The sequence below is a fragment of the Petaurus breviceps genome, unplaced genomic scaffold (assembly GCF_028583685.1).
Source record: "Petaurus breviceps papuanus isolate PSGF00001 unplaced genomic scaffold, PetGlider_PUasm1.0 38, whole genome shotgun sequence".
NCBI lineage: Eukaryota > Metazoa > Chordata > Mammalia > Diprotodontia > Petauridae > Petaurus > Petaurus breviceps.
Window position 1 is genome coordinate 18,224,310 of NW_027186304.1, and position 12,038 is coordinate 18,236,347.

Here is a 12,038-nt window from a genome sequence, read left to right on the forward strand (position 1 = left end):
ATCTATCTATCTATCTATCTATCTATCTATCTATCTATCTATCTATCCATCTATCCATCCATCTATATCTTTAACTATGTCACTGGTTAAAAAGTTAAGCAACAGAAGGCCAAGTACAGATCCCTGGGATACTCCACCGTAGACTTTGTGGTTTGCTGATGTTGAATCATTAACAACTACTTTTTGAGTCCGGCCTGCCCCCAATCAATTCTGAATCCATCTGACTCTATTATTGTGTAATCAATCTGTAGCTCTCCATCTTTTCCACAAAAATAATTTGCAATACTTTATTAAAAAAATTTTTTTAAATGTAGTAAGGAAATCAAATTTATAGTCATTTCTGCATCTAATTTAGTGATCTTGCTAAAAAAAAAAAAAGAAAGGACATTAGTCCGGCATGACCTGTTTTGATGAAACCATACTGGCTCTTTCAAATCACCATCCCATTCTGAGATATTTAGCATCCATCTCTTTAATGGTACAATTAGGTATTTTCTCAGGAGTCAAAGTGAAGCTTCCTGTTCTATCACTTGCAGACTGATCTATTCTACCCCTCCCCCCTTTTTAAAATGAGAAATTTGCCCTTCTCCAATCCTGTGGCATCATCACTCTTGTTTCCTATGCTCTTTCAAATACCAATGACAAGCATCTGACCAGTTACATTTGCCAGCTCTTTCACTATCTATGACACAGTTCATTTAGGCCAAGTGCCACGAGTTCATCGGTGAAGTTAGGTGTTCTCTTAGCACTTTCCTATTTATCATGGGTAGGTATTTCCTATTGATCATTTTTTGTTCAGTCGTCTCTAGTATGCTAAGTTATTCTCCTTGACTATGGGCTTTCCTGCCCAGACAAAATGTATTCAAGACTATGTTTGAGAAGGTTATTTAAAAAAAAATCATCACGGACATAAGTTCTGGGTCCCTCAAATGTTTCAAGGAAAAATATTGGGTGATGTGAGGGTATAATAAAAGAAGAGGTAGTAAAAGAATGAGTCAGTGAACGGTTCTGTAGCCTGCAGCTACTCTCTCTCAGACATATGATCCAGTCAATAATATTATAACTCTTAGAGATGGAGAAGTAAGCCAAGAGCATATCCAAAACCTCAAGGAATTGCCATGCAGAAGAAGCCTGTCAACTTTACCATTCTTAATAGCGGCATTCTTCTGGTCTGATGCCTGTGAGATGATCAAGATCTATGCTTTTACAACCTAATACAAAGGTGATTCAATGCCAAATAACAAGAACTATCCAAATTACTATCTTGTCTTAAGGTTTACAAATTGCTTTCCTCCCAGCAACTGTCAGATAAGCAGTACAGATATTATTTTCATCATACAGACGAGGAAATGGAGGCTTAGAGAGACGAAAGAATTTGCCCATGGTCACATAGTTCTAGGCATCTGAGTTAAGATAACTGTGAAGACTCTGCAATGCTTATAGGACTGAAAGACCACTGAGATGCTGTCACCCGTGAGGCAAAGTAGAATGCAGCAAAGGGGAAATTCATAAACCTAAAGCGAGATAAATATGTCAAGCACTTTGTAACCTTTAAAGCACTACAGACATGCCACTTGGTACTATTATTGTCCTTGTAAAAGACCAAAGAGAAGAAAAGCAAGACTAAAAGAATTCTTGAATTAATTTTGCTTAGCTCAAAGTAGGAAATTATGGTGGTGCCAGATCAACCTAAATATTCTGTCTTGCTTTACAAAAGGAAACATTTGAAAGATTATTTTTATTTTGCAAGAGAAAATCCATCAGAGCTTTAAAAAATAGACTGGGGAATTTTAATTCTTTTCTTAAGAAAAATTAATAGCTTTATGGACAGTGAAATGGATGAAAGCTAAGATTAAAATAATGGCAGTCTGGGTAAAATCTTCATGTGATTAATTCTCTTCTACCTGGAGGATGTCTTTCTAGGTCACCTTTTCCATCTTTGTACATGGAAAACAATGTAGCTAATATTTCATTACTATCTGTAGTAAAGGAAATAAAATGGATGTTCTTATGACGTTATAAGATTTTCATTGTTCCCTCTCTCCCTCCCTCTTTTCCTTACTTCTTTTTTTTCTTCCTTCCTTCCCTCCTTCCTTTCTCTCTCCCTCCCTTGGTATAGGAAACTCCAAGATGAGGAAAGTTCTTCTACCAAAGCAGGTCAGCACCTTCTTTGCAACTTAAAAACCTTAAAGAGGGGGCGGCTAGGTGGCGCGGTGAATAGAGCACCGGCCCTGGAGTCAGGAGGACCTGAGTTCAAATCTGGCCTTAGACACTTAACACAAAAACTAGCCGTGTGACCTCGGGCAAGTCACTTAACCCCAATTGCCCTCCCCAAAGCAATAAATAAATAAAAACCTTAAAGAGTTTCCTAGAGCACTGAAGGTCAAGTAACTTAGCCAGGGTCATATAGTAAGCTGTTAAAAGTGGAACTTGAACTCTGGTCTTCCTGTCACTAATGTCAGCTCTCTATCCATTATGCCACATTGCCACTCAAATGACTCACATTTATGTAATATTTTAAGGTTTTCAAAACACTTCCTCCCAACAACCATATGGCACAGATGGTATAAGTATTACTGTTCCCATTTTCCAGATAGGGTAACTGAGGTTTTTTGAAAGGTTAAGTGGTCTGCCAAAATAACTTTTAATTCTCTACTGTCTTGTCTTGTTCTCTAATTGTTTCGCATGTCTTCCTCTTCTCCCTAATTGGACTCAAAGTTTCTCAGGGGCAGAAACTACATTTGACACATGTATATCCCCACTGCCCCACTCCTTCCTAGCACAGTGCTGAGCATATAATGGGCATTCAATAAATACTTGCTAATTGATTCACTACAGGGTTATTCCATGCAAAGATTTTTTTTTTTGGCTTGTTTTCACTTTTTAGTATTTCACTGCAGAGGAGGGAAAAAGAGGTAGAGAAATGATAAACTTTAGCACCAAGAGGTGCTACCAATAGAGGAGCAGCCAGATATGAAGAAAAAAATCACCTGTGTAATTAAAAGGCTCATCAAGGAGAAAATAGAAGTCAGTTTGTACACATTTGATTGACCTACCTTTCCAGATTACTTATCTGTTGTGTAAAGCAAAGCACACTTGTGAGAAAGAACATCTGTAGGAGGTGTTAGAGACAAGGCAAATTCCCTCTTGAGCAGGTACTATTTCATCTATGACAAGTGTAGGGCAAAGACACTTGATAGGGATAGCGGCCTGAAGTGGGAGTGTATACTGCAGTGCAGTGCCTGCACAAGGAGACAGGATGGAGACAGCAGTGGCAAGCCAGGCTTCCCAGTGGGTTTTAACAGGTCTCCTTTAGGCCTTCATAGCTACCCTCATGTGACTACAGGTCACCACTGCGAACAACTTGCAAATGAAACAGATGGTCTTAGGAAAAATGTCAGGCTGAATTAAAAGAAATCACCTTTACTTCTACAACTTCAAATAAAGTAAGATGTAAGAAAAGAGCCTCTTTTTTTCCCCAGACATCATTCAAGCTGCTCAATTACTTTTAAGCAACGAAGGCCCAAGTTGTTTTATGCTCATTCTTAATGCCTGAGGCCCGTGTCTTAACATAATATATATATAATCAAACTTTGACATGACAGAAAGGTAGAAAAGGGAACAGGGATAAATAGGACCATCATTTTATTACTGTTTCAGATTTGTATAAAAAACTTGAGAATTTGAAAATTAACAGGCTTTATGGATTTTATGACTTGTAAATATTATACAAATATGTATTCAGCCAGATAATCAGTCCACCTATAAATTATTCCTTTTGAATAAACAGAGATGAAAGTAATGATACAAATGAGGCATTAGGAGAAGGGGATAATCTGTTTCAAGACACTAGGATCCCTAGTCCCATAGGTAGTTTGAAGGAATAAAAAGAGTTCAGGCAGAACTATCCTTATGATGGGTGTGAGCCCCCCCCAGCTCCCGATTCTTTTCTCTCTCCTCCCCTAACATCCTTATTCAGACTAAGTCTGGCTTAAATGAACCAAAATGTCTTGAGGAAGAAAAGAAGGGAAAGAAATGTCACAATAGTATAGCCCATATTCCTTCCTTTCATGGAAGAATTGGGAGACTATGGGTGGGGAATGCATGTCAGAAGCAATGACTATGTGGTCTTACTTTACTGTTTGTGTTAATTTGAAAGATGTAAAAACAAGAGGCACCAATAAAACTGCTTCAAAACAAAACAGCAAAATGCGTAGCTTGAGGGACACTGAGAAAGTAAGTGTGAGTGTATGTGTGTGTGTGAGAGAGAGAGACAGAGAGACAGAGAGAGAGACAGAGAGAGACAGAGAGAGAGAGAGAGAGAGAGAAGAGAGTGTTGGGAAGCACAAAGAGTTTGGGGTGGGGAAATGAAGGAGTTGTCAGGTAACTAATTCCTGTCTTCCTCTGGTCTCTTGCTGATAGATGCTTAATAAATGCCTTTTGATTAATAGCCTACTATGTGCCAGGTATTGGGCTAGGCAGTGGGGACCCAAAGTCAAAATTTAAATAGCCCCATCCATCAAGGGAGGGCAGCTCAGTGGCACAGTTGATACAGTGCTGGGTCTTCAGTCAGGAAGACTCACCTTCCTGTGTTCAAATAACTTACTAGCTGTGTGACCCAGGGCAAGTCACTGTTTGCCTCAGTTTCTTTATCTGTAAAATGACCTGGAGAAGGAAACAGAAAGCCACTCCAGCATCTTTGCCCAGAAAGCCTCAAATGGACTCATGAAGAGTCAGGAATGACTGAAACAGATGAATGACAACAAACCCTCAAGGAGCTTAGATTCTATAGGAGAACACATATACGACACGTACATGCAATAGGGATTTGGCTTCTGGAGAGGCCGTAGCAACTAGATGGTCAGTAAAGACGTAGGAAGTGGCGCCTGACTTGAGTTTTGAAGGACACTAAGAATTCTAAGAGTGGATGAGAAGATCACACATATTCCAGTTATGGAAGTTAAGGCAGAAAGTCAGCAAGTGGAGATCTGTCTGTGATGAATTAGCAAGAAGGCCAGTTTGTCTAAAGAGTTCATGAAGGGCAGTAATGTATAATTAGGCAGGAAAGCTAGGTTGGAGCCAAACTCTAAAGGACTATAAATGCCCAAACATAGACATTTGTATTTGATTCTAGAGGTAATAGGGAGTCACTGGAGTTACTGAGCAGGGAAATGACACTGTCAGAACTGTGCTTTGGGAGTAGCACTTTGGCAGCTGTGTGAAGGATGGATTGGAGAGGGGGAGGAGACACGAAGTGGAGAAAACAATTAAGAGGCAGCTACTTTTGTCTATGAGAATACAGTATAATAATCCACGAAAAACTCAGCTCCATTTCTAAAAATGTGTGTGTCAGATGAAATTCTGCAAATGTTCTTCAGAATATCTAGCCCTGAAACTTAGAAAAACAATTTCAATCCTGAGATTACTAAACTTCACTCTCAACTCCCAAATTACTTTGTATTTTTTATGTTATTTATATGTTATTTATACTTCTACGTTATTTCAATCCAGAAGGGCTCCCAGATTGCTCCTTCAGGGCAGGAACCATATTCATTTTGTATGCTCCAGTGTCTAGCACACAGTAGGCATGTAAGAAAGGACTGATGAATTGAATAAAAATTAAACCACAGGTTTTTCAAGGGCTCTTGAGGAGTTTAGCTAGAAAATACATACAACCCATTCACTGCTACCCACTTCTTGTTGACATAACCATTTCGGCCTGAAATTCTTTCTTGTCTTTCCTACTGCCCCCAACATATAAGCACACATATAAGCGCTTACTCTCTCCATAACCTTATTTCTCTCTCTTCATTGTTCACAAAGCTGTAGGTTTTTCTGCTCTTGGAAAGCACAAGCATACCTTTTACAGATTCCCATCAGGAATCTGGGTTTGCTGTGCCCTGAAGAGGTGTATTTATTCTAGACCTAGAGATTTTAACACACTTTGCTTCCAAAGCACCAGGGTGGCAAAAACACTGTACAAGATAGAACACAGTTGTTGTATAAAGAGTTGACAATCTAAGTTAAGACAAATACCAGCTGAGACCATGGCTGAACACATGTACTGTGAGTCTTATTAATAGTACCTCCTTCATTTGGTTCTCCCTAGTTCCAGTCTTTGAAGCACTCAAGTAAGAATTAAGAGCCTTCAAAAAAAATAAATGTGTTTTCATGAAGGATCTGAAAGAGCAGTAGTTGTTGAAGGCAAGATTCAATGAATGAAACAATTCAACAATACAGAGAGATCAGAGTAGGCAGAAAGGGAGGGAGCTGGATTTGGAAGAAAAACGAAAAAGAGAATGAATGCAGAATGCATCGTAAGGGAAGATGAAAGGGAAAATGACTAGGGGGAAAAACAAGCCAAGAATAGTAGGGACAGTCAAAAAAAGAAAGAAATGTTTCATTATTCACTCATTTTCAAAATCCCATGTGTCTGATATTAATTCTGAATACAGCCCACTTGTCAGTTTTCTTCAGGTAGCAATTCTATTATCTAATGACGTCAACAAGAAAATGTCTAGAGGCAGGCCACCCAGAAAAGAATCTAAGGCTAAAGTGAGTGTTTCACACTCCCCCTCAATTTAAAGGGTTGTGGTTCATGATTCTATCATAAATGACTCATTGATATAAAAGTGTTAGGAAGTTAAAAATATATCTGGGCTCAAATTTAGAGTAAGGTAGCACAACTATCTAATTTATTACAGCAAAACAGTGATGCTAGTGACATCTTTGCATTTATACGTGGGTAGTCCTCCAAAGAGAATTGTGGGGATAGAAGAAGAGCTGAGACATTGGTTAGTCTGTCCTTACAGCTTATAGTCAGGACTGAATTGAAGAGTCCCAGAGGAATGGGTTTAGGAGAATTAGAACTTTGCTTTTCCTAAGGAGTCATTTTAATGTGAAGTAACTCTCTTTTTCAGGGAGTTTTTCCTTATATTTGTCTTACATCCAACATCCATTCGAAAAACATTTTATGTGAATTTGTTTTGCTTGATTATGTATGTTTGTACAAGGGTTTTATTTTCCTTTCAAATTTGCGTAAGATGGGAGAGAGAAAATAAATGCTTTTAAATGAAAAATAAAGTAAAATGGGGAAAAAGTACTTACTGTGTGCTAAACACTGAGGGGGATGGAAGTTTAAATAATACCTGTGCCTGCTTTCATGAAGATAAAGGGGGGCAAGATATGGAGATAATTGTTCTCAGAGGTCACAGAGGGAAGGTGATTAACACACTTCCTCTCATTCCTTCTCTGAAGGATGGACAACTGTCTCCTTTCATAGACCTGAGGACCATCAATCAATCTACCCACAGCTTTCCCTCCTTCAGGTTCAGTGATTTCAGTTCTTTTGATTTCTCTGTATAAGGCCATATAAGCATTTTTTCTGACCTAATTATTTTAAAATCCACATCAATATGACTCAATCCCTTACAGACCCTGTAAGACAGAGAGGTCAAAGGCTCAGGGCCATGGCTGATTTCCCACACAGTTGTCAGTTTGGGGAAGACCTGGTATTCAAGACACTATCCCTGAAAAATAGCCTTGACGTTCAAGAGAGCTGATGATCTCTGAGCACCACCAATCACATTGCCCTTAGTCTCTCATGGGTAATGATCATGACCCCATTTTTCCTATCACTTCTCACAGAAGGCTAAAAATTACACTTAACTATTGTACATATTTCTTAGCCTTACCTAACTGATAAAAAAGAGTGCTTTAAGTATCCCTCCTTCAAAATCACTCCCTTAATTCAATGCAGTTAAATGCAATTCAATTTAACGAATAACTAACTGAATACCTCCTTTGTGCAAGTTATTGTTCTAGGTGCTGGAGATCCAAAGACAAAACAGTTCATGCCCTCCCAAAGGTCATGGATGGAGTGAAAAAGTAACAAGTACATGGATACAGTGAAAGAAAAATTGAAGAGGGAGAGAGAAACAATCAGGGAAGGCTTCTTGGAAAAGGTGGTGCCCAAATTGGGCCTTGAAGGAAGATGAGGATTCTGTGAGATAGATATGAGGAAAGAGCACATCCCAGACCTGGACAGCTTATACAGGAGATGGAATTTCAGGATACAGGGGGTCTCACTATAGCCATAGGAGTAGGAGTGAGAGTGATGAGGAGCTAATTTTATGCTTCCCTTATGGTTACTTCCCATATGTTAGTTAAATATAGCGTCTATTCTCTCCTAATTGTAAGCAGTGTAAAGTGCTCCTAAGGACTAAGACCAATGATTTTTCTTGAATAATGCTATTGAGGTGGGGGAGGAAAGAGGATATCTTTCAATCTATGCCTGGTGTATTAAAGTAAGTTTGCAAACTTTTGTGAAGTTTAAAAAAAATACAACATTAAGGAGGACTTTTAATGAGAATGAGAAAAATGCAAAAAAGATCGTATGGTAGGGGAAAAATCAGTTTGTTATATGAATTGTTCATGATGTAAGCTCAAAGAATAAGACTTTTAAGGGTTTTAGGTATGAAATATATCTTAGGAATATCTAAACATAGTTCTGAGAAGACATCACCCTTTGACTGTTAGCTCCTAGAAGACTGAACTGTATGTAATCTGTTTAACTTGTTTTGTATAATGCCTAATATAGCATTATTGTTAGAAAAGCACTTAGGAAATAATAGTAGAGGAAAATGAGAATTTGACTGCAAAATCTTGCCAAGATATCTACATCTTTCAAGTATGGTGTTCCAAACTCAACACAATATACTAAGGAAGGGGTCTAGTCAGGACAGGGGAAGATAGCAAATGGTGTTACTTGTTATCTTATATTACTTTTTTTTTGCCTTTTGGAGGGCAGTTGGGGTTAAGTGACTTGCCCAAGGTCACACAGCTAGTGTTAAGTGTCTGAGCCCACATTTGAACTCAGGTCCTCCTGACTCCAGGGCTGGTGCTCTATTCACTGTGCTACCTAGCCGCCCCACTTATATTACTTTTTTAAAAATCCAGAATGTATAATGAACATCTCAAATTCAACATGCCAAAACAGAATTCATCTATCCCTCAAATCCATCCTTCTTCCAAACTTCCCTATTTTGGCTGAGGATACCACCATCTTTCAGTCACCCAGGTTCTCAACTTTGTCATTATTCTTGATTCCTCATGCTCCCTTTACCCTACACACCCAGTTTCTCTTTCTGCAACATAGCATGTATCTGTCCCCTTCTTTCTACTCATAAGGATCCAAGCTTTCATAATAGCCTTCAACAAGGCTGTTCCCACTTTAATCTATTTTATACAGCTACCAAAGTAATTTTCCTAAAGTGCAGATCTGACCGCATCACTCCTCTACTCAATAAACTCCAATGGTTTTTTTGGGACAAGATATAAACTCCTCAATTTTACTTTTCAAGCCCTTTACAACTTAGACCCAACCTACTTTCCAACCCTATTACATAGCAGTCCCATTCTTGCACTCTAGAGTCTAGCCAGACAACACCTTGCCATTCCTCATACACATAACACTCCAACTCCCAACACCATACCTCCTTCCTTGCCTCTACTTCTTAGACTACAGTTTGCTTCAAAACTCAGCTCAAGAGTAGACTTCTGAGGCCTTTATTGGTTCTTCACCGCACTCCACGCCCACCCACTCCTCCCAAAATTATATTGTATTCATTTTGGATATATCTTATTTGTGCTTAATTATGTATTTTTCTCCCCTGAAAGAATGCAAGCTCATTAAAAGCAGGAACTATTTAATTTTTTCTTTATCTTCAGTGACTAGCATGTACCCGATAATAGGAGGTGTTTAATTACGCTTTTTAACTGATTGACTGACTTTACACAATAAACTACAAATGGAGCGATATTCTCTTTTTACAGATGGGAGGCGGAAGAAGTGACTGGAGTAATGCAGCATAGATAACTCTGGTAGCCAGGGTTGGAATTGATACGATATTTATTCGAGTCTAATTAAAGTACAGTTTCCTAGACTAGATACCAGGAAAAGCTTTAGCAAAACGCATTGCCAATAGTATTGATTGTGGATTTCCCAGAATGCAGACATTGCTGGAATTACATGTCACTCTTACAAATACAGTATCAGATTTACCAAGATCTAAGCATTTCTTCCAAAGGGCAAACTTTTGGGTATTTGAGAATCAAGAGTTTCAAGATCTCTTCTGAAGGAGGTGCAAGTAAAAAGTGACCATCATAGATGACCAAAGGGATTTTCTGACAGAATAGCACTGGAAATCGCTGGAATAATCCACAAAGCTTTTTAAAATGTATGCACCTACAGAATGTTATCAAATACTTAATACATCACCAGAATCCCTTCTTATACGGATCATTAAAAATATCTTCTTATTATTAATTAAGCAATCTGTTTCTGGGAGAAAATATAATAGTACAAGAAACATTTATCAACATAATAGTTTTCCCCAACTTCCCTTTTTCCCTCTTTCTCTTTTTGCACTGCACTGCCTCTTCTCTGTTGTAGTTTTCTCATATCATTTCTACAGTTCACTACGCTGAACCTGAGAGGTACCTTAAATCCCCACCCGTTTCCCTCACAAGTATACCTCTCCTATTAAAAGCTATACTCAAAAACACAGGGTGAAAAAAAATACATGTGTGTAGTGAGTAATATAATTTTCTAGGAGTTTGGGAGCTCCAGTACTCAATGTTATAAAAAAAACAAACTGTGGTTTTCAATGCATAATACCTCCAAAAAGAATCAATAACAGACTCTGAGGAGAATGGAAATGCCTGAAATAAACCTTCCTAAAGAGAAAGTTTCTTATACAAATAGACTCCCAGACACAGCCCCCTCCAGCGTACAAAGTGCCTCTCAAACCCTACCCAGTTCTCACTTTGCTGAAGTCTGTTCTCAGACAGAACTCAAAGAACAAAGACTCATCAGCATTCATTTAGAAATGTACCTTTTTTCAATAATAGATCTTTAAACTGAGCATCCTTCAGTGCAGTGGTGTTAAGGTGATCACTGGACATAATCCTGCAGAGGGATCCCAGCCTCGGTGCAGTCCCCAAGCTTAAAGCATCACTCTTCAGCTTCAGCTTCTAGGCAGTGAGGCAATATCCTCTCCAAGCAGCTCAGAGTTGCACAATTATAAGCCAGCTTGGTGTGTGTGTGTGTGTGTGTGTGTGTGTGTGTGTGAGTGAGTGAGTGTGTGTGTGTGAGAGAGAGAGAGTGAAAGAGAGGGAGAGAGAGAGAGAGAGAGAGAGAGAGAGAGAGAGAGAGAGAGAGAAAGTGTCTCTTTCTCCCTCTTTTTCTCCTTCTTCCTACTGTATCAGCAGGGCCCAACCCAGGTGCTAGACTCAAACGCTGTGGCTCAGACCGCAGACTGTGGCTACCAATTATCAACTGCCATCAACAGAAATCAGCAAGCAATGTGGCAGGAAACTGGTGGTGCCGTAGAAACAGATAACACATCCAGGGCCTTGTATCTTCAGACTAGCTGAACACAAAAAGACCTGTTCTGTAAACCATGCTTTTCAAATTACAAACACACACACATGCACACACACGCACATGCACACTCCACAGGAAAAATTCTAGGCAGTGTCTCTTTTTCCAGTATGTTCATTTTAGGACACTGGAATATCAAACCACACAAGGTGGAGAAAAGGGAATCTGTAAATCCCAACAAAAATGTTCCTTCCCTTGATCTCTGTTGGAAGCTTTGAGATTTGAAAAAAAATGAAAAAGATCTTACCAATGCAACAGACATAAACAGGCTTTGCTCTTGAAACCAAAACCGGGGGTCCTTAACCACTCATCCTTCTGTATTTCAGATCCAGTTTGGTGTGCATCATTCCAAGTTCAAAACACAGCCTCACTCACTCGAATCAAGTCTGTCTGATATTCCTGCTCTTTCTGTTTCTGTTTTTCCCAGAAGTCTAACTGATGGGAGTAGCTTACACATGCTCTTCTAACTAAGCCCTGCATTGGAGATTGTCGATGTCATAACCACAGGAGGAAACAATTTTACAGCCTCTCTCTCTCTCTCTCTCTCTCTCTCTCTCTCTCTCTCTCTCTCTCTCTCTCTCTCTCTCTCTCTCTC

At 39.1% G+C, this 12,038-nt stretch overlaps 1 protein-coding gene across 5 annotated transcripts in view; it reads right to left on the bottom strand.

Moving 5' to 3' along the window:
• LDLRAD4 (low density lipoprotein receptor class A domain containing 4) overlaps nt 1-12,038 on the bottom strand; it is a 617,131-nt gene that overhangs the window by 38,855 nt on the left and 566,238 nt on the right. Inside the window, exon 1 of one of the 5 annotated variants that reach the window (XM_069099601.1) lies at nt 11,691-11,978. The exons of the other annotated variants lie outside the window; for them this stretch is intronic. The gene's annotated coding sequence lies outside the window, so the exon portion shown is untranslated. Of the gene's footprint in view, nt 1-11,690; nt 11,979-12,038 lie in introns of those variants that run through there. 5 annotated transcript variants of the gene reach the window in all.